Below are 24040 nucleotides of genomic sequence, written 5' to 3'. Positions count from 1 at the left end.
GCCAATCCATCTACCCTGCACATCTTTGGGTTGTGGTGGTGGGACTCATGTCGAAAGGGGGATAATGTGCAAACTCCACTCGGACAATGACCCGGGGCCGGAATCGAACCCGGGTCCTCAGCGCCGTGAGGCAGCAGTGCTAAACACAGCACCACCGTGCTGCGCAGTATCCATATTTATTTAACTTCCAGAGTACCCTTTCTGTGTTTGCCGCCTCTTTTGAAGGACAAAGAAAGATTTATCTTTGAAGCTGATGTCCCTGTAAGAAAGCAGCTTTAATATCTATGGACTTGCATGCCCAAGGATTAGTGGCTAACAGAGCCAAGACGATCTTCAAAATAACCTTTACTGCCCTTGGTGAATCTACCCTTACATCTTGGTGATCCAAGCTTTCTGAAAAGATTTCTGCTTTAAGGAATGCTCTTCTGCCCAAGGGAAGTACATTCAAATGCGCAGGAAAGGTAGAGCTAATCGTAGTCCCCTCCCAAACGGGAGGATGATCATTCATGACTGACGGAATTTGAGGATTTCTACCAAAAAATCAATTGATATTGTTTATAACCCCCAACCATCTGTAATGAATTCTTTGCATGGATGGCCCATGCTGAAGCCGAAGTTAACTTACAACTTGACCTACCTGCCAAAATTTCATGAAGCATTTAATCTATCGCAGCATGATTTCTCTTGCACTCCCCGGCTTTCTGCAGCTGTATTCGTAACTATTATGTTCCTGTTCTCACACATATCCCCAAATTCATCATTAGCAAATTCCCTCCATTATCTTTCTTTTAATAAATTTAGAGTTTTTTTTCCAATTAAGGGGCAATTTAGCGTGGCTCATCCACCTACCCTGCACATAGAATCATATAATTTACAGTGCGGATGGAGGCCATTCGGCCCATCGAATCTGCACCAGCCCTTGGAAAGAGCACCCTATTTAAGCCCACACCTCCACCCTATCCCCGTAACTCCACCTAACCTTTTTGGACACGAAGGGCAATTTATCATGGCCAATCCACCTAACCTGCACATCTTTAGACTGTGGGAGGAAACCAGAGCACCCGGAGGAAACCCACGCAGACACGGGGAGAACATGCAGACTCCGCACAGACAGTGACCCAGCCGGGAATCAAAACTGGCACCCAGGAGCTGTGAAGCAACTGTGCTAACCACTGTGCTACCGTGCTGCCATCTTTAGGGTTGTGGGGGTGACACACGCAGACACGGGGAGAATGTGCAAACTCCACATGGACAGTGACCCGGGGCCGGGATCAAACCTGGGTCCTCGGCGCTGTGAGGCAGCAGTGCTAACCACTGCTCCACCATGATGCCATTCCCCTCCCCCCCATTATTAGTGGCAAACTTTGCCAATGGTCCTAGTCCGGTCCCTATCCATTATTTCCATTATCTGTTCCACAATTAGTTTCTTTTCTTTACTGCTTTAGGATCCCGGACGAAAACCCCAAACAGTGAATGGTAGAACCTTCAAGAGTATTGAAAGTCAAAGAGATCTAGGAGTACAGGTCCACAGATCACTGAAAGGGGCTACACAGGTGGAGAAGGTAGTCAAGAAGGCATACGGCATGCTTGCCTTCATTGGCCGGGGCATTGAGTATAAGAATTGGCAAGTCATGTTGCAGCTGTATAGAACCTTAGTTAGGCCACACTTGGAGTATAGTGTTCAATTCTGGTCGCCACACTACCAGAAGGATGTGGAGGCTTTAGAGAGGGTGCAGAAGAGATTTACCAGAATGTTGCCTGGTATGGAGGGCATAAGCTATGAGGAGCGATTGAATAAACTCGGTTTGTTCTCACTGGAACGAAGGAGGTTGAGGGGCGACCTGATAGAGGTATACAAAATTATGAGGGGCATAGACAGAGTGGATAGTCAGAGGCTTTTCCCCAGGGTAGAGGGGTCAATTACTAGGGGGCATAGGTTTAAGGTGAGAGGGGCAAAGTTTAGAGTAGATGTACGAGGCAAGTTTTTTACGCAGAGGGTAGTGGGTGCCTGGAACTCACTACCGGAGGAGGTAGTGGAGGCAGGGACGATAGGGACATTTAAGGGGCATCTTGACAAATATATGAATAGGATGGGAATAGAAGGATACGGACCCAGGAAGTGTAGAAGATTGTAGTTTAGTCGGGCAGTATGGTCGGCACGGGCTTGGAGGGCCGAAGGGCCTGTTCCTGTGCTGTACATTTCTTTGTTCTTTGTTCTTTGAATGTTTAAAAAATTTTTAAACTGTGAGGAACGAATACTCTATCCCAGGAGTGATGACTCTGATCGATATGTTTTATATGAAAATAACATTTAATTTAAACACAGAATTAGCCACTTTAATATCAAAAAAAAAATACAATTATCAGTTAAACTGTTCTTAAACACAAGGAAAAACTGAAACTTACTATCTGTACCTGCTACTAACTCCAATTAAGCAACCCAATGCAGTTCAAATGCAACTTATAAAGTTACTTGCTTAGTTGTGCAGAGATGAGAGAGACAGAGGGAGGGAGAGAGACCCTTTCAGATCCTTTGGCTCAACCTGGCAGTATTTGGCAAAATTGCTGTTCAACTTAAAATCCTTCCGTCTTGTCAGATTCAAATCCTAAAGCAAACTGCAAAACTACAGGCAGACATGGCTCATCCCATGTATTACACCATCTGTATCCCACTGACATGTCACATGACCTGCTTAGGACAAAGTACAACCCCTCAAATTAACTACTCTGCAGATAATCTCCAGTCATCATAACAATATCCCATTAGCCCATTATCTGTAAACAGATAATTGGTTAGAATCAATCATGACCTCATCTTTTATGACTTTTTCATTACAGCGTTAGCAGACACACAGTCTGATACCTTATCCTAGATTCTTTTCTAATATTACTGCAAAAAATATATGCCTTAACCCAGGCTTTTAAATTCATTACCACAACAGACATAAAATATAATGTATAACAATTTCTACATTCATCCCACTATGTATAATCGGCGATTGACTAAGCCTAATTGCCAAGTCTACAAAGTGTAAAATGAAAATGTTCTTTTCTTTATTCCACACCTTGAGATCCATAACCACAACTTTATTAAAATCTCTCACTCAGGGCATACTCACTCTGGGTCACAATGGTATTCGTCAATATTTCTTACATTTATCACATCTATCACTTATAAATTTGGTATATTTTTCATCTCTTATACCCGCATCCCTGAGCAAATTTTGAATCTTTGGGAAGATGGATGCGCAAATTGCTGATACAACTTTAACACAATCAATATTTTATCTTCTAGACTCCTGCTCTCTGATGCTAACAGCACTTTCTTAATTTCTTTACAAGAAAAATTAGGATTGGCAGCACAGTGGCGCAGTGGGTTAGCCCTGCTGCCTCACGGCGTCGAGGTCCCAGGTTCGATCCCGGCTCTGGGTCACTGTCCGTGTGGAGTTTGCACATTCTCCCCGTGTTTGCGTGGATTTCACCCCCACAACCCAAAGATGTGCAGGCTAGGTGGATCGGCCACGCTAAATTGCCCCTTAATTGGAAAAAAATGAATTGGGTACTCTAAATTTATTTAAAAAAAGAAAAATTAGGATTCATTAATGGAATACAATTGTGTCCAGACGGTATAAATTGTAAGTCCACAGTTTTTCCATATCTTGACCTTGTCGTTTTCCATGCCAAGTTTCATATGGACTTTCTTTATCGATGTGGGATTCTCTGTAGCCTGACGCCAAAATTGGGATTGGCGATCGGACGGAGAATGGCTTCCGACGCCGGAATCACAGAAGGTGCCAGTTTGACGCCAGTTTGTGATGCTCCGCCCTCTCCAAATCGGCATCATTGGGACGCGCACCGCGCGCAATCTCAACGCCGTTGGCCCCTCATCAGCTGCCCCAGCCACGATGCTCCGCCCCCGATGGGCCGAGTTCCCGACAGCGCGGGCCACAAGCGGTCCCAGAGGTCGGGAACCTGGCGTGCCGGCTGCAGACAGTGTCCAGGGCCGCCACGTTCGGCCGTGATCCGTGCCGCTGGCCGGGAGGGCTTCTGCTGGGGCTGGGGGGGAGGGGGGGGGGGGAGTGGTGGGGGGTGGCCAGGGGGGGGGGCTGTGGGGTCGGGTTGGGCGGGTATGCGGTCCAGCACGGCCAACGCCATGTTTCCCAACACGACAGGTGGGGGCGTAGTGGCGCGCGGCTGCAACTTGTCAGCCCCGCGCATGCGCAGCCCGGGACCCGCCGATTCTCCAGCCTTTCTCCGCACGATCCGCGCGTAGGTGTTACACGTGGCACCGGTGCTAGCCCCTCACTGGTACCAGAATTGGTAAGGGACTCGTGCCGATTTTCCCATCGTGGTTCACCTCGGATTCTCCGTTAGTGCCGGCACTTAGCCTCAGGATCGGAGAATCCAGCCAAGGTGTGTCACTGGATACAACATCCGTGATAATAAAGTGATTCCGTCAGGCGATTTTACGAGGAAGTGCTACTCTTTTCAGTGATTTAAGGGTATTACCTTCCCCAAATACGTGTGGTGTATCAACAATCAGTGTGGTCTATTGAACAATTAAAGTTCCAATTCTGATTTAAGCACTGGGGAACATTAACTCTTTCTTAACAATAATAGTGGTAGCAAGATGCCTTCAGCTGAGGGACGTGCGTGAACCTATTGAGCTCTTACAACAATTATTTTTCAGATTTACTGAATGCAATTCCGTTGACCTGCTGAGGTGTGAGTTAAGCTGTAACACTGATAGACCTGTCCTGTCAATAGTGACGCTGAAGCTCTGTTAAGTAGTCAGTGCACAGATGAGAAATTATTTTAATTTCAAGGATCTAGGAAGGGCGTGGAGGCATTAGAGAGAGAGTGCAGGAGAGATTTACGAGAATGGTAAGAGAAGGTCGAGAGGAGGCTTGACAGACATTCTCAGACTCATTAGAGCGTTGAATGGAGTGGATGGAGAGAAACTGATCCCATAGGTCGAAGGATCAAGAATCAGAAGACATCATTTTAAGGTACTTGGCAAGGGGAGGGACCATGACATGAGAAAAAAAACCTTTTCACACATGAGTGGGTGTGATCAGGAATGTACTGCCTGAGCGCGTGGTGGAGGGAGATTCAATCGAGGCTTTCAAACAGGAATTCGATAATTAGGTTTTCACAGAATCCCTGCAGTGAAGAAGGAGGCCATTTGGCCCATCGAAGCTACACCGACCCTTCTGAAAGATCACCCCAGCTAGGCCCACTTTTCCTGCCCGACCACATGAAGAGAAGGTGAAGAGAAAAGATTTGCCGAGCTGCGGGGAACTGGTGGGGGAGCGGGATTGGCTGAGTTGCTCTTGCAGAGAGCCAGCATGGGCGAGATGTGCCCAGGGGCCTCCTCCTGAGCTGTGACCATCCTGTGATTCTGCAGACACCCTTCAGCACCCGGCTGTGTGGGACGCAGCCAACTCTGCCTCTGGGTCCACATACACACCCAGACAGGACACAATATATGTTATTCTCTAAGTCTGAATAAAGATTGTAGACTTCCAGTTAACACAAATACTTTATTCAATGGGTTTGTTCTGTTTCCAGAGCTTAACTAGAAACAATACAGTCAAAAGGTATGACCAGTGAAGCTAAGGTAAGCTTCCTATGCTGAGCTGTCTCTGTTTGCTGCTGCTGCTCACTAGCCCTGTGCTTCTGAAAGAGGCGGACCCTACCTTGGGCTGGACCCTTTATACCCGTCTCTGATGCCCTCTAGTGATGCTGTGGCTGTTACATCTGTCTGCAGTCCCTGGTGTATGTGCAGATGTATGTACAAATGTACAGATCACTACATCCCCCCCTTTTATCGGACATGTTTTCTAGACTGGCCTCAAGAAAACTACATAACAAGTGGTGAGAATATGCAAATCTGCACACTGTGAAAATGATAAAAGTAACACAGAAACAATTGACTGTGTTGTGAGTCCATCGTGAGAAATGTCCATAATCGTCTTGTGCGTGTGTTGAAGTGTCGTCACAAATCTAGCCGGTCGGGTGCCTTACGGCTGCTGCTGGAGCGTCTTAACGGTGGTAGTAGGGATGATGGTTTGATGTCATCAAGAGTGCTGTCTGGCGATGTGTGGCGAGGAACGTCCTGTGGACAAATGGACTCGGTCAAGTCCAGTGTGGGAAATACTGGTGTTGTAGGTCGAATCTCTAATAGATCCCGGCGGTTGTGGCGAAAAAGTACTCCCGCAGACGATTTGACAATGTAGGACCGCGGTGCCTCCTGCCTGATCACCGTGGCTGACTCAGACGATCCGCCTTCTGGGTCTCTGATTCTGATGGTGTCACCTATTGTCAGTGGCTTGAGTGGGATCGCATGTTGATCGTAGTATAGTTTTTGTTTGGAGCATAGTGGCCGCATGTCATCGAGAACCGGTGCGTTGCCGGGGTCTCGGAATTGCTTTGCCGGTGGGGTTGTCCGGATGTCTCTGCCGAAGAGCATTTGCGCTGGCGACAGTCTTGAGCTCAATGGGGTTGCTCGGTACAATAACAGAGCGAGGTTGATGTCGGAACGTGACTTGGCTGCTTTGCTGATGAGTCGTTTAATGATGTGGACACCTTTTTCCCCTGCTCCATTTGATTGCGGGTAGCGATTCTGTGTCGCGCCGTTGTCTGACCTCGGCTTTTTCCTGTGTTTGCGGTATTGCTTCTGTATGTCATCGTTCGTGACAGCTGTTTTGCTTGTTTGTTCTGGAGCAGATGTGAATTCGTGAGATTCTTTATCATGCCATGGCATGTTTGTAGTCTTGTCATTGTTTCGCAGTGTGCTGTGGCATTGTCCTTCACGTGCAGAGTTGTCCCATGTTGTACAGGTCATTGTTTCATTGTTGTTGTTTCTGTCGTTTCTGTCTTCGTTGTTTTCGTTGTCGTTCTTGTTTTTGTCGCGCTTGTTGATTCTGTTTTCGTTGTTTTTGCTTTTATTCTTGTTCTTTTACTTGTCGTGCTTGTTGTTTCTGGGATGCTTCTTGTTGCTTTTGTCGTTCTTGTTGCGCTGCATGTTGTTTTCGTTGTTGTTCTTGTTTCTGCTGTGCTTCTTGTGGTTTTTGTTGCTCTTGTTGAGCTCAATGAGTGTGCCATGTGGATTATTTGAGTCATTGTCACAGTTATTGGTGTCAGTGTCCTTTGCTGTCTCTGCTACATTGAGCGTATCTTCTTGAGAATTGTGAGAATGATCTGATGCTGCATTGATGTTGGTGACATCAGTCATTTGTGGTGAATTCGATTCCTCTTCTTTGCTTACTTGGTACTCCTCTTCTAGAGTCATTTCTGGTTCACTTGAATCATCATTGAGTTCTTCGTGCTCCTCTTTAGGAATCATTTCAGGTTCATTTGAATCATCTGTGATCTCTTTGTGCTCCTTTTCTGGAGTCAAAATCTTCAGGATTTCTATTGACGTGGTCTCTCTGGACTCATGGGTGGCCGTCCTCTGATTATTGAGTGCTTCTGTGCAGATTAGCTGAGAAATGTCATTCTCACTGTGATCCTCCACATCCTGTATGGGAATTGTGATTTCTTCGTCACTTGTCTCACATACAGTGGGTAGACTTCAGTGTCTTCTTCTGGTGGCTCAAACAAGCTTGATAGATCTTCATGGTCTTGTACATGCATGGTGTTTGCTGTGGAGTGTTTGCTTGCTTCCATTTTTGAGTCTGTCACCGAGCTGCCTGTGGAGGCTTATGTCACTCTATTTGTGGAGTCCTTCATCCTCTCTCTGTGGAGTTTGTCATCGCTCTCTTTGTGGAGTCGTGCAGCGTTCTCACTGCAGAGTCGATCTGTGCTCTCTCAACGGAGTCGTTCTGTGCTCTCTGTGTGGCGTCGTCTTCATCTTGGGTATTGCTGTCATCCCATGTATCGACAATCTCCCATGGCACCATGGTATTGGATTCATCGACCATGAGAAGAGTCGTATTGAGCTTTTCAACCGTGTTGCTGATGCTGTGATCAGGATCTCCGAATAACTCAGCCATGTCTGGGCAATATTGTGTGTATTGTTCGTTGGACAAATCATTGTTTTTTGTTTTGGAGTTGTGATCGTTCTCTTCATGTTCAATGAACAAATCATCTTCTTGTGTGGAGGCTGGGTCCCTTCGTGGCGCGAGAACCACTCTCTGTTTCTTGGCGTCAGGCCGCAGCATGATCCTGCACTCACGGGTCGGGATGTCATATATGCTGGGCTGCAGATTCCCCAATCCGAAGAACTCATCGTCGGGGTCTTCACGGTACAACACCTCTAGTTGCGGTTCGGATTTGGTACTGGGGTAGCCATCTCCCAAGATGAAATCTTCGTCTGAGTCGTAGTCTACAAGGACCATATCATCTTCTAGGGCGGTGCTAAATGCTTGTTCCAGGGTGTTGTGAAAGTTATTTTCTTTTTTTTTTAAATATTTTATTGAAAATTTTTGGTCAACCATCACAGTACATTGTGTATCCTTTACACAATAATATAACAGTATAAATAACAATGACCTGTTTTATAAACAAAGAATAAATAATATATAACAAAAACGAAAACTAAAACTAAATGGCAACTGCCTTGTCTCAGATAAACACTCTCCAAAAATATGATTTAACAGTCCAACATACAATTATTTATAGCAACGACCTATACATATTATACATATATATTAACAACCCTGAGAGTCCTTCTGGTTCCTCCCCCCCCCCCTCCCCCCCCCTCCCCCCCCCCCCCTCCCCCCCTCCCCTGGGCTGCTGCTGCTCCCTTCTTCTTTTCCATTCCCTCTATGTGAAAGTTATTTTCAACTACTGGTGTAAGTTCGGGCATTGTTCTGTCTTTTGAGGCAAGAAAATTGGGTTTCGCAGCTTTAAATTTCTTTTTATTCATTTTTGTGCATTTCCCTTTCAAGTGGGTGTGGTCCTGGTCCTCTGACGTCATGACGTTCGTGACGTCATCCGTAGGACTCGATTGCCCATGCGCACTCTGAGTTTCCTGTATGCTCTTTTCTCAACTGCCATGGAGTTCCAACAAGTTCCATCGAATCAGTTAGTGGTCGAGGATCCATTTGCTGCAAAGTCTTCCACAGTCGAATATCCGATTTAAGTTTTTCTTCTCTTGCTGGTGTCTAGCTAGCTTTCTGAAATCACTCCTGGTATCGTATGTTATTCTCTAAGTCTGAATAAAGATTGTAGACTTCCAGTTAACACAAATACTTTATTCAGTAAGTTTGTTCTGTTTCCAGAGCTTAATTAGATATAATACAGTCAAGAGGTATGACCAGTGAAGCTAAGGTCAGCCTGCCTATGCTGAGCTGTCTCTGTTTGCTGCTGCTGCTCACTAGGCCTGTGCTTCTGAAAGAGGCAGATCCTACCTTGGGCTGGACCCTTTATACCGTCTCTCTGATTCCCTCTAGTGATGCTACATCTGTCTGCATTCCCTGGTGTATGTGCAGATGTATGTACAGATGTACAGATCACTACACAATAGATGGAGGTTAACATTTAACAGACAGGAGTTCAAGCACAGGAGCAGGCCATTGTGTCAGTGTTAACCGGAGAAGAGTTATTCAGCCACTTCCCCGCATTTGTAGCTTCTGTAAGTGATTTCCAAATTTTTTTTTAAATGTTTCTGTCTCAGGAATGGGTTCCAGACCCCCACCAACCTCTGCACGAAACCATTTCTCCTCAACTCTCCTCTCTAACCCTGCCATCAATTATTTAACTTCTGGTTTGGAAATTCTTGGCTGGGGGCAATAGGTTCTTCCTTTCCGCTCTCACCAGGTACCATCTACTTTTATGCATTAAAAAAAATTCTCTAATGGGATAGGGACATCCAGTAAGGCCAGCATTTGTTGCCCATCCAATCAAATCTTCCCCCAGCCTCCTCGGTTCCAAAGAAAACATCCTTCCTGTAATTGGATGACCAGAACTGTACACAGTCCACCAGCTGTGGTCTAACTCGTGCAATTTGAGTGTCACTTCCCTGCTGTTATATTCCATGGGTGCGATTCAGCGACCACTTTACGCCCGTCCCGGATCGAGGGAACACTGGCCGAATAGCGGGAGAGGACAAAGAAACGAAATTCACGGCAGGCGGGAACCATTTTGCAATTTTTCAGCTGGCCCGCTCCCGATGGCGAGTTCCGGAACTTGTCCACAAATGGCGAGAATATCATTAACTCCAATTTGCATTCATCTCAATCGCGTCAACGAGATTGAAGCCGAATGCAGCGGCCTCCCTGAGAATTACCCGAGTTGCCGGCGGGAAATCACGTGGGCGTCGTTTAGCATTCCTTTTCAAAAACGCGAAGCTGGCGCGAAGGCTACAAGCTGGCGCGAAGGCTACTCAAGGGCACCGGAGTTGCTACCCCAGTGCTGGGGGGGGGGGGGGGGGGGGGGGGGAGAGTGCCCTTAGGTGGGTTGGGCTTGGTCGGGGGGCTGAAGTGGTCCAGATCGGGGGTGGCCCCTGGGCCGGGGGTGAGGGGCTTTGCGTCTGTGAGGCCCTCAAGGATGTGCTGACCTTGGAAAGGGTCCAGAGGAGGTCTACAAGAATGATCCCTGCTATGAAGAGCTTATCGTATGAGGAACGGCTGAGGACTCTGGGTCGGTACTGGTTGGAGTTTACAAGGAGGAGGGGGGGGGGGGATCTTATGAAACTTACAGGTTACTGAGAGATCTAGATAGAGTGGGCGTGGAGAGGATGTTTCTGCTTGTAGGAAAAACTAGAACCAAAGGGCATAGCCTCAGACTGAAGGGACGATCCTTTAAAACTGAGATGAGGAGGAATTTCTTCAGCCAGAGGGTGGTGAATTTGTGGAACTCTTTGCCGCAGAAGGCTGTGGAGGCCAAATCGCTGAGTGTCTTTAAGACAGAGACAAATAGGTTCTTGATTAGTAAGGGGATCAGGGGTTATGGGGAGAAGGCAGGAGAATGGGAACATATCAGCCATGATTGAAAGGCAAGCAGACTCAATGGACCCAATTGCCTAATTCTGCTGCTATGTCTTATGGTCATAATCTTAAATCATCTTTAAATATTGTGGAGACCCATAACAGGGCCAACCACAGCTGCAGCCTGTCTGTCCTACCAACCCTCAGCTTCCCTCCTGAAAGTCAATTTCACCCCCTTTCACAGCTGAAGGCTATTTCAAAAGGGGAACAAGCATTGTTAGCTGTGAAAGCACTTCACACTCCTCAACTTTCAAGTGCCTCCTTGAAGGCACAGATGCCTGTCCAAGAGGATGATTAGTGCACCGCATGTCCAGGAAACTTTGACGTCAGAACAGTGGACCTGTACTCTGGGAACGTCAGCAGCAGAGAGGCAATTGGCAACAAACAAACACCAAAGAGCAAGGCTTCACCATTGAGGATTCTCTCGCAGCCAAAGGGGTAAGTGTGTGGATGAGTGGAGGACAGCTGAGCACGGCCTCCCTAATGTTTCCCGACAGAGGCCTGGGGTCTAGGGCCTCTGGATCTGGCCATGGGCGAGTGTGCACAGCAAGGTTTGTCGGCTGCCCCAAGCTGTAGTGCCTCCCTCAGCACGTGGTCATGGACTTTGGAATGTGCCAGTCTGCAATACTCAACGGGGGACAACACCTTGCCCTGGAGGACCAACATGTTTCGGACAGACCAAAGAGTGTCTTTCTCCAAATTGGGGATCCTCCAGCAGCAGTTGGTGTTTGTCTCGGGGTGTGCGTCCCTGGGAGCAGCCCATGGAGCACAGGGTCCTTCGGCACAGAGCTGCTCGGGATGAACCTCGACAGGAATCATCTCATCTCTCTCCAGTCCTGCTTTGCAAAGGCGCATTCCACAAGGACGTGGACAATGAAGGTCTCCCGTACGCCTTTGTTAACCTTTGCTACCTTCATGGATCTGTGGACATTTACTGCAAGGTCCCTCTGCAGTATCCATATGGCTAAGGCTCTCCGGGATTGGTAGGCATTGGAGGGAGTGGAGATAAGAGGGACACAAATCACCAGATTCTCCATTCCAGCAGCTACGTGCCGCTGCCAACAGAGCATCCGCGGATGTATCACGACGGCAAAATGGGCGTGAACCTCTCACCGATTTCGGTTCCGGTGAGGAGCTGGCACCGGCACCGCGTGAACCATCTGCGGATCGCGCAGAAAACGGCTGGAGAATCGCCGGATCCCGGGCCGCGCGCGCGCGCAGGGCTGATGAACAGCACCGGTCGCGCCAGAAAACACGGCGTCGGCCGTACTGGAACCCTAACCCGCCCACCCTGACCCCACAGCCCAACCCCTGTCCACCCCCCACTCCGTTTCTCCGCCCGATCACCAATCCCGATTTTGGCGTGGGGCTAAGAAGAATTCCACCCTAAGTGTTGACGCCAACGGAGAATCCGTTGGACGTTCTCGTCAGAAAACCCGGTGCCACGCCTGCACGGATTCTGGTTCCGGTGAGGGGCTAGCACCGGGGAACGCCATCAAAACCCACGAAAAACGGCGCGGGACTCGCCGGGTCCGTGATGGACACTCGCAGGGCTGACAAGCTGCAGCCGCGCTTAAACAATACACCCCCCCCCCCCCCACACACACACTGATCGGGGCCGAAAAGATGGGACAGGTTGTGCTGGAGTGCCCATATAGCTGATGGTTCGGCTGGGGGTCAGAAGGCACCTGGGGGGGTGGGGGGGGGGGTGTGCCCCAGGGGGTCACCTATATGACCCAGGGCACCAGGTTTACAGCGGCCTGCACAGCTGCAGATTATCTGGTGTCTGAAGTGACGAGTGACAGCCTGTGTCCTTCGTTAAGAGCTTGGCAAGGTCCAGCTGTACAACCGCGGAGAATCACCTCATAGAAAATTTGTTTTAACAAAACCTTTGGCGTCAAAAAAACAAAACACTTGTTTCTAAACGAAGTGCAGGAAAGGGTTAAATAAAGGAGGGGAAACGGCAGGCCACAGGCTCTCCGCCACCTTGCGGTGCTTCCTTAAAACCAAAGAGGAGCTCACACTGACGACTGGGCCGACAGTGACACCTGGTGTTCTGCAGCTCACCTCGCGGAATAAAACCTCCAGCGTTAAACCTGATGCAGATTTGGCCAGTGTCCAACCGACGCAGCAGCTGTTGCCCACCTGAGCACGCTTAACCTGCAAGAGCAGTTGGGGGGGGGGGGGGAGCGATGGTACAGGGGTCCTGTCACTGGGCTGCTAATCCCAGAGGCCCAGTCTAATGCCCTGGGGACACGAGATCAAATCCCACCACGGCAGCTGGTGGAGTTTAAATTCAATTAATCCAATCAGGAATATAAGGTTCCCCTGCAAAGCTATCCGCCCATCTGCTTTGCTAATGTCCTTTATTTGAATGACTCATGGGAGCAGTGAGGTTAACTCTTGACTGCCTGTTGAAATGAGCGACCGGTTCGGGGGCAATAAATGCATTTTTTAAAATTAATTTATGGGTGTGGGGTCTGAACCCGAAACCTCCTGAATTACAGAAGCCAAATTGAATCGCAGGCGACCAGACAGGATGGGGAATGGATTTAAACTAATGTTGACCCCCCTGGGGCTCCTCCTGCTTCACCCCCCCTCTCGGCCTCTACCAACACATCCAAAACCTGCCCCCCTTAACCCTCCGGTATCGTACTGGTTCTGACCAGAGGTCACACCCTGAACTTTGACCTGACCTCTCCCATCTATAGCCTCGCGACTGGCGCTTCTGTTCAATTTTGCGCTTGCTAACCTCGCTAACCGGAGCATCTCGGTGAATCTGTGATTCAAATCCCATCAGCACGGTAGCACGGTGGTTAGCACTGTTGCTTCACAGCTCCAGGGTCCCAGGTTCGATTCCCGGCTTGGGTCACTGTCTGTGCGGAGTCTGCACATCCTCCCCGTGTGTGCGTGGGTTTCCTCCGGGTGCTCCGGTTTCCTCCCACAGTCCAAAGATGTGCAGGTTAGGTGGATTGGCCATGATAAATTACCCTTAGTGTCCAAAAAGGTTAAGTGGGGGTTACTGGGTTACGGGGATAGGGTAGATACGTGGGCTTGAGTAAGGTGCTCTTTCCAAGGGCCGGTGCAGACTCGATGGGCTGAATGGCCTCCTTCTGCATTGTAAATTCTATGACTCTATAATCAGGGCCTCACCACTCCCTACCCCACGACCTTCTCAGCCGTGGCTCAGTGTATGATGTTCTTACCCCCGAATCAGGAAGCTTGTGGGTTCAAATCCTGCTTCGGGATGTGAGCCCAAATCTCACAGCTGATACTTCCAGAGCAGTGTGGAGGGAGGGCTGCACCGTTGGCGGTGCTGGTTTTTTTTGGGGGTGGGATGTTAAGCTGAGGCCCTGCCTTTCCTCTCAGTTGGAGGTGAAAAGCTTCCCAGTGTTGTTTTGCGGAAGAGCAGGGGGTGGGGGGGGGGGGGGGGGGGGGGTGTGGGGGGGGGGCGGGGTGCACTCCAGGACATCCTGACCAACATTTAGCTCTCAACCAACATTGTCCAAAAAACACAGCGCCGCGTTCCCAGGTTCGATCCCGGCCCCGGGTCACTGTCCGTGTGGAGTTTGCACATTCTCCCCGTGTCTGCGTGGGTCTCACCCCTGTGATGATAGGTAGACTATCATCTGTATATATGAATAGGTCATCATCATCTGCATGTGTGTTATAAGTTTTATGTTTTACTGTTGTAGTTCTAGCATCTGATCAGCAGGTGGGGCAAGTATGCAGTCCCGAGACCCGTAGACACCATGGGCAGGATTCTCCGACCCCCCGCCGGGTCGGAGAATCGCCGGGGGGGGGCGGCGTGGATTCCGCCCCGCCGCTCCGACGCCGGTTTTTGGCCGAGGGCGGGGATCGCTCCGCGCCGGTCGGGGGCCGTTGGCAGCGTCCCCCCCCCCCGGCAATTCTCCGGGCTTCGATGGGCCTTCCGTTTTCGGCCAGTCCCGGCGGCGTGGATTAGACAAGGTCCATACCGGCGGGACCTGGCTTGGAAGACGGCCTGCGGAGTCCTCGGGGGGCCCACGGTGGCCTGGCCCTGCGATCGTGGCCCACCGATCTGCGGCTGGGCCTGTGCCGTGGGGGCATTCCTTCCCTCTGCGCCAGAACACGTTGGCGCTCCTGCGCATGTGCCAACTAGCGCCGGCCAGCGGAGGCCCTTTGGCACCGGTTGGCACTGCGCCAACCACTCCAGCGCCAGCCTTGCCCCCTGAAGTGCGGAGGATTCAGAGGGGCTGGTTTAGCACAGTGGGCTAAATCGCTGGCTTGTAATGCAGAATAAGGCCAGCAGCGCGGGCTCTATCCCTGTACCAGCCTCCCCGAACAGGCGCCGGAATATGGCGACTAGGGGCTTTTCACAGTAACTTCATTGAAGCCTACTTGTGACAATAAGCGATTATTATATGAAGGGGATACAGGAGGCACTGTTTTGCTGTTGGAGACGTTATGACTGAACACAATAAACTTGGGAGTCGAAAACTTGCTTCCAAGCTACTATTATTAGGGCAGCACGGTAGCACAGTGGATAGCACTGTGGCTTCACAGCACCAGGGTCCCAGGTTCGATTCCCTGCTGGGTCACTGCCTGTGCGGAGTCTGCACGTTCTCCCCGTGTGTGCGTGGGTTTCCACCGGGTGCTCCGGTTTCCTCCCACAGTCCAAAGACATGCAGATTAGGTGGATTGGCTATGCTGAATTGCCCTTAGTGACCAAAAAGGTTAGGAGGGGTTACTGGGATAGGGTGGAGGTGAGGGCGTAAGTGGGTCGGTGCAGACTCGATGGGCTGAATGGCCCCCTTCTGCACTGTATGTTCTATATTCTATCTTCCGGGCGGCCCAATGCCGGAGTGGTCTATGCCACTCTTTGGCGCCGGTACCGCCCCGCCCCGCCGATTGCTGGAGAATCCCGCCCATGTGTTCCATCAGAAGGTGTTTGTAACGTTTTGATAGCAGGCGCATGTTAGAGTAGCTGTGTAGTATCTCAATGAAAGTTAGTGTTGGACATTTATTTGTCCACCTTCGACATTTTAGTTATTCGTTAGTGTAGTGTTAGTAATAAATAGCTTTGTTTATGAACCAAAGTCTAATGTTCTTTGTTCACACGGCAATATCGAGATTCCACATCAGCCAAATCCAAGAATATTACAACCAGGGCAGCACGGTGGCGCACTGGGTTAGCACTGCTGCCTCACGGCGCCGAGGTCCCAGGTTTGATCCCGGCTCTGGGTCACTGTCCGCGTGAAGTTTGCACATTCTCCCCGTGTCTGCGTGGGTTTCGCCCCCACAACCCAAAAGATGTGCAGGCTAGGTGGATTGGCCAGGCTAAATTAGCCCTTTAATTGTAAAAAAATAATTGGGTACTCTTAAAAAAAATTTTTTTTTAAAACATTGCCCAAAAAAAGAGATTCGCTGCTCATTGCTCTTTGTGGGATGGAGCTGTGCAGAAATCAACTCGCACTTTGCCTACATTACAACAGCCATTACACTTCAAAAATACTCATGTGCTTTTGAAACATCAGAATGCAAATCCTTCCTTGTGTAACCTCCCCCAGCTCTCGTTACAATCAGATTGATTTCTCCATTGATGCGACCATCAATTCACTGCGAGACACGTTGAGAAGTAAACCGTGGTTGTAATCAGCTTACAACTGAGCCTGCCTGTGACCGGTACAACAATGAATGCGGCCCCGCAGGTCAGCTGCCTTTATATTTCCTGTAAGGGGTGGAGCCATGGGCGAGCCCGTACATGCCCCGACATATCCCCCTGTGGGTGAAGCCGTACAATGGCCCATAGGTGGAGCCCACAGGGTTAAACACATAACGTAACACGATACAGCAGTAACATGATATCACAATGCACTGGTAAATTAACAGTAGTTCCATTCACCACATCCATCTCCGGTCTCACAGAGCTCAGTTGCAAAATGTTTCTTTCTTTATTCTTTCACGGGGTGTGAGCAGCATTGGCAAGGCCAGCACTCATTGCCCATCCCCAATTGACCTTTTGGACTGGGCGGCTTGCTCGGCCACTGCAGAGGGCCAGGTAAGAGTGAGCCACATTGCAAACTCTCTAAACAGAGACTCTTAACTTTGTTTTTTGTAGGGGCAGCCGCTGGCACAGTGGGTTAGCCCTGCTGTCTCACGGCGCCGAGGTCCCATGTTCGATCCCGGCTCTGGGTCACTGTCCGTGTGGAGTTTGCACATTCTCCCCGTGTTTGCGTGGGTTTCGCCCCCACAACCCAGAGATGAGGAGGAATTTCTTCAGCCGGAGGGTGGTGAATCTGTGGAACTCTTTGCCGCAGAAGGCTGTGGAGACCAAATCACTGAGTGCCTTGAAGACAGAGATAGATGGGTTCTGATTAATAAGAGGATCAGAGGTTATGGGGAGAAGGCAGGAGAATGGGGATGAGAAATGTATCAGCCATGATTGAATGGTGGAGCAGACTCGATGGGCAGAATGGCCTACTTCTGCTCCTAGGTCTTATGGTGTTACGGATCCTGACATGCTCCGAACTAGAACCACTTGTACACTTCCAGCATGTCTGGGCCAATCCACTCACAAAATCGCAGAATCACACAGTGCAGAAGAGTCCCTTCGCCCATCCAGTGAACACCGATAAGTGAAAAACACCGGACTGACCGACCTAATCCCATTTGCCAGCACTTGGCCCATCACTTTGAATGTTATTTCATTTCATTTCATTTTCATGACGTGCCAAGTACTCATCCAGGCACTTTTTAAAGGATATGAGGTAACCTGCCTTTACCACCCACCTCGGCAGTGTGTTCTAGACCATCGTCAAACCTCTGGGTAAAATACATTTTCCTCAAATCCCCCCTAAACCTCCCGCCCCTCACTTTGAACTTGTGCCCCCCTCGTAACTGACCCTTCAACTCAGGGGAACAGCTGCTCCCTATCCACCCTGTCCATGCCCCTTGCACACCTCGGTCAGGTCACCCCTCAGTCATCTCTGCTCCAGAGAAAACAACCCAATCCTATCCAACCTCTCTTCATCACTTAAATGTACCATCCCGGGAAACATCCTGGTGAATCATGTCTGCACCCGCTCCAGTCACATCCTTCCTATAATGTGGCGACCAGAATTGCACACATTGCTCCATCTGTGGCCTCTCCAAAGTTCTATACAAGTCCAACATGACCTCCCTGCTTTTATAATCGCGCCTCGATTGATAAAGGCAAGTGTCCCATATGCCTTTTTCACCACCCTATTAACCTGCCCTTCTGCCTTCAGAGATCCATGGACAAACACGTCAAGGTCCCTTTGTCCCTGAGGACTTCCCAGTGTCAGGCCATTCACTGAATACTTCCTTGTCACATTACTCCTTCTAAACTGTATCACCTCACACTTTTCAGGGTTAAATTCCATCTGCCACTTATCCGCCCATTTGACCATCCCGTTTATATCTTCCTGTCATCCAAGACACTCAACCTCACTGTTAACCACCAGGCCAACCTTTGCTTCATCTGCAAACTTACTGATCCTATCCCGACATAGTCATCTATGTCGTTTATGTAAATGACAAACAATAGGTGGCCCAGCACAGATCCCTGTGGTAAACCTCTGGAAACTGGCTTCCAGTCACTAAAGCAGCCGTCTGTCATCACCCTCTGTTTCCTACAACTGAGGCAATTTTGAATTCACCTTATCAAGTTACTCTGTATCCCATTTGCCTTCTTTTTAAGTCTCCCATTTGAAACCTTGTCAAAGGCTTTGCTGAAATCCATATAAACTACATCAACTGCACTACCCTTATCTACTGGTCTCATGCTCGAAAAATTCAAACAAATGTGTTAGTCATGACCTCCCTCTGACAAAGCCATGCTGACTATTCCTGATCTAACCTTGCCTCTCCAAGTGGAGATAGATACCCTCATTCAGAATTTCCTCCAATAGTTTCCCTACTACTGACATGAGACTCATTGGTCTGTACCTGGCTTATCTCTAGAACCTTTAATTTTTTTTAAAAAAGAGTGCCCAATTATATTTTTGTTACAATCACAACCATCACAATCATCTCAATCATAATTGTCATAATCACAATCACACTCATCATAATCTAAATCATCACAATCGCAATTGTCACAATCATCACAATCAATCACCACTATCACAATAATCACAATCATCACACTCATTACAATCCCAATAATCACAACCATCAGAATCACAATCATAATAATCACAATCACAATCATCACAATCCTAATAATCACAACCATAATCTCAATAATCATAATCACAATCATTCCAATCGCAATCACAATTGTCACAATCACAATCATCACAATCACAATTGTCACAATCATCACAATCAAACACCACTATCACAATAATCACAATCACAATTGTCACAATCACAATTGTCACAATCATCACAAACCCAATCATCACAATCACCAAACACAATCGTCACAATCACAATAATCACAACCACAATCACAATCACCACAATCGTCACACTCATCACAAACATCATAATCAGTCATCACAAACATCATAATCATCACAATTGTCAAATTCACAATCATCACAATTACAATCACAATAATCATAATCACAATCATATCCTTCACAATCATAATCATTCCAATCATTAGAATCAATCATCACAATCACCACAATCATAATTGCCACAATTATCATCATCACAATGACAATCACAATCACATCTTCCATTCTCAGGAGGTCCCAAAGTGTTTCACAAAATGAGCTATTATTGAAATATATTTACTGCTGTAACACAGGAAATGTGGCAGCTACTTTGCTCCAGCAAGTTCCAACTAACCACAATGCGATAAATAACTAGGTAATGTGTTTTAGTTCAGTGATTTGAGAGAGAATCATAGGGATAACTAGATGGTTACTCTGCCTCATAGCTCCAGAGACACGGGTTTAAACTTTTAAAAATAAATTTAGAGTACCCAATTCATTTTTTTCCAAGGGGCAATTTAGTGTGGCCAATCCACCTGCCCTGCACATCTTTGGGTTGTGGGGGCGAAACCCACACAGACACGGGGAGAACGTGCAAACTCCACACGGACAATGACCCAGAGCCGGGATCGAACCTGGGACCTCGGCGCCGTGAGGCCGCAGTGCTAACCCACTGCGCCACCGTGCTGCCCTATACCCGGGTTTAAACTTGAATGACTGTCTGTGTGGAGTTTGCACGTTCTCCCCGTGTCTGCGTGGGTTTCCTCCGGGTGCTCCGGTTTCCTCCCACAGTCCAAAGATGTGCAGGTTAGGTGGATTGGCCTAGATAAATTTCCCCTTAGTGTTCAACTGTGTGCAGGTTAGGTGGGGTTACAGGATTGTGAGGGTAGGGCGGGTGTGTGGACCTGGGCCGGCGCTCTTTCAGAGGGTCAGTGCAGACTTGACGGGCCGAATGGCCTTCTGCACTGTAGGGATTCTACGAGGCCTTTGGTTCTTCTTCAAACAGTGGCCATGGAATCTTTTCATTTCACCCGAGGCAAGACGGGGCCTCAGTTTAATGTTTCATTGAAAAGGCCGCACCTCCAGCAGTGCAGCACTCTGTGATACGCTCAGACCCAAGGCACCATCCACTGACAGCACACACCCACGCAGGTGCTAATACTTTTATATGTTCCAGGTTTACTGCACCGCCACAGACCACAACTTATTTTTTTAAAGTTTGTATTTGTTCCTTACCGCATGTGGTTTCAATGTAACGTGCCAAAGGATATTGCGGCTCGCTCTGCCTCCAGTCATTGCAGAGTTTATTTGTTTTTATATTTATTTATTCATTCACAGTCTGTCGTCTTCATTGGGAGTCACATTCTTGAAAAGCTGCAGTTCCTGCAGTGTAGCTACATCTACTGTGCTGTTAGGGAGGACATTCCAGGGTTTTGACCCAGCGACAGTGAAGGAACAGTCGCTATAATTCCAAGTCCAGATGGAGAGTGACTCGGAGATGGTAGTGTTCCCTGGTGTCTGCTGCTCTTGTGGGTGGCAGAGGTCACGGGTTTGGAAGGCGTTGGGTTGCTGTAGTCTATAAGGTACACATTGGTACAGAATGCTGGTGATGGAAGTGAGTTCATGGGGGAGGGGGGGAGGGGGGGGGGGGCGCGCGATTAAGAGGGCTGCCGATTAGGAGGGCTGCTTTGTCCTGCTTGAGCTTCTCGAGTGTTGTTGGAGCTGCACTCATCCAGACAAGTGGGGACTATTCCATTTCAGTCCTGACTTGTGCCTTGTAGATGGTGGACAGGCTTTGGGGAGTCAGTGAGTTACTCGCCACAGAATTCCCAATCTCAGAACTGCTGTGGTGGCCACAGTATTTATATATACATTTTAAAATAAATTTAGAGTACCCAATTATTCATTTTTTCCAATTAAGGGGCAATTTAACATGGCCAATCCACCTACCCTGCACATCTTTGGGTTGTGGGGGTGAAACCCACGCAGACACGGGGAGAATGTGCAAACTCCACACGGACAGTGACCCAGGGCCGAGATTCGAACCCAGGTCTTCAGTGCCATAGTCCCAGTACTAACCACTGCGTCGCGTGCCACCCATATTTAGATAAGACGGAGGAACAGGAGGCCATTCAGCCCATCGAGTCCACTCTGCCATTCAATGAGATCATGACTGAACTGAATCCTCAACTCCATTTTCCATCCAACCATATCCCCATAACCCTCGATTCCATTATGGATTAAAAATCTGTCCATCTCTGCCTTGGACATACTTAATGACCCAGCCTCTACAGCTCTCTGCGGTAAAGAATTCCACAGATTCGCTCACCACCCTGTATCCATGGTCACCACCAGGATGTTGATAGTGGGCAATTCAGCGATGGTAACGTCACTGAATGTCCAGAGGAAATGGGTTAAATTCTCTCTTGTTGAAGATGGCCGTTGCCTGGCATGTGTGGCACGGATGTTACTTGCCACTTATCAGTCGAAGCCCGAACGTTGTCCAGGTCTTGCTGCATTTGGACACAGAATGCTTCAGTATCTGAGGAGTTGTGAATGGAACTGAACACTGTGCAATTATCAGTGAGCACCCCAACATTTAACTTTGTGATGAAGGGGACTTCATTGATGAAGCAACTGAAATATCCCCAGTAACAATAAAGGTACCAATGTGCCAGTCACTGGTTAGGAGTTTGGCACTTCCTACATTGGTCACAAGGTGGCGACATTAACCACATTGCAACACGACACAACCTCAAATGTGTATCTATAATATGCAGTATAGACACTTTTGCAGGCACATTGTATCCCCATGAAACAATTCAAACAGCTCTCTGTACAGGTATTGTGGCACAGTGGGTAGTGTCCCTACACCTGGGCAAGAGGCCCTGGGTTCAGGTCCCCCTTCAGGATTTGGTGGCCACAGAAGGTGTGAGGCTAACGTGGCCAAATAGCCTGTAAATCCTTCCAATAGGCCTGAGAGTGAGGGGCAGAGTTTACAGATCAGCCACACACTGCAAACCACTGCAGTACTTTGCCAAGAATAAGCACGGACCAATCCAAAGGGTGTCCATGGTTGCCTATGCGCCTGGTAGCTTAAAGAAGAAACATTTGGACAGGATTCTCCAGCAGGCAACATGGGCAACAAGGTTTTAATTGAACAGGTCAGAATTTGGAGTGCGTTGCCCGATCCAGATTCAATTGTGGCTTCAAAAGGAATATGGCATAACAATCGAAGCAACAAAAGTAGTGAGGATAAGGGGAAAAAGCTAAAGGGGGGGGGGTGGAGGAGAATGAACTGGATAGTATTCAATCCTCTAAGACCCAGGAGAATCCATTCTCTGTCCGGTTGGTGTTGTTAGCACCACCTAGTGACAACTCACTGTTAGCACAGTGGTGAGGATGGAGACCGATGTTACTGCTCTTTAATCTTTTTTTTCTTATTAAGGGCAATTTAGCGTGGCCAATCCACCCAACCTGCACATCTTTGGACTGTGGGAGGAAACCGGAGCCCCCGGAGGAAACCCACGCAGACACGGGGAGAACGTGCAGACTCCGCACAGACAGTGACTCACTTTAACCTTTTAATAACAATTATCATTTGATAACCTTTAGTGTCACAAGTAGGCTTACATTAATATTGCACTGAAGTTACTGTGAAAATCCCCCAGTCACCACATTTCGGCGTCTGTTCGGGTACACAGGAGATTTCAGAATGTCCAATTCACCTAACAGCACGTCTTTCAGAACCTGTGGGAGGAAACCGGAGCACCCGGAGGAAACCCGCACAGACACTGGGAGAACGTGCAGACTCCGCACAGACAGTGACCCAAGCCGGGATGCGAACCTGGGACCCTAGAGCTGTGAAGCCACAGTGCTAACCACTGTTCGACCGTGCTGCCCATAATAAAATTATGGAGGTGAGGGCCCAGTACTTTGCTATTTATGCAAGATGCTGTGATGCTGGTTTGCAGGGCATAAAGATTTTGCATAGCACCTTTCACCGCCCCAGGTTGTCTCAAAAGTATTTTTCAGCCAATTAAGTGCCTTTTGAAGTGTACTGGCTGTTGCATTGTAGGAAATGCAGCAGCCAATTTACGCACAGCAAGATCCCACACACAGCGACGGGCTAATGAGTAGATGTAGCTAGGCCAGTGGCGAGACAGACCCTTCCTGTCAGATCCTTCCCACGTGCCACCTCCCACCCACCACCTTCTGGAATGTGCCTTTGCAAAGGCGGTCTGGAGTATTTCATCCCCATCAGTTCGGTGTCTCAGGACTGTGAACAAGACGGGCTGTTCCCAGGGATGCACAGCGAGACATACATCAGCTGCGGCTGGAGGGTCATCAACCTGTGAAAGAGGCTCTTTGATCCGCCAGAAACCTGCTGGTTTTCCAGTGGAAAGAATTGTCCCTGCCAGAGTGTTGCGGACTGGCATATTCCAAACTGCGGGTCTACAAAACTTGGGGCTGCTGCTGAAATGCAATGGGACACGTTTCACAGTAACTTCATTTGAAGCCTACTTGTGACAATAAGCGATTTTCATTTCAGCCATAATACAGCAAGGTGTTAGAATCGGAGTAAAACCCCTTGGGCCGTATGGAAGAGATTTAAATGAACATTATAATTATTAACTTTAGTTGTTTATTTACTTT

The sequence above is a fragment of the Scyliorhinus torazame genome, chromosome 12 (genome assembly GCF_047496885.1).
Source record: "Scyliorhinus torazame isolate Kashiwa2021f chromosome 12, sScyTor2.1, whole genome shotgun sequence".
Lineage (NCBI taxonomy): Eukaryota > Metazoa > Chordata > Chondrichthyes > Carcharhiniformes > Scyliorhinidae > Scyliorhinus > Scyliorhinus torazame.
This window is presented reverse-complemented; position numbering follows the sequence as displayed.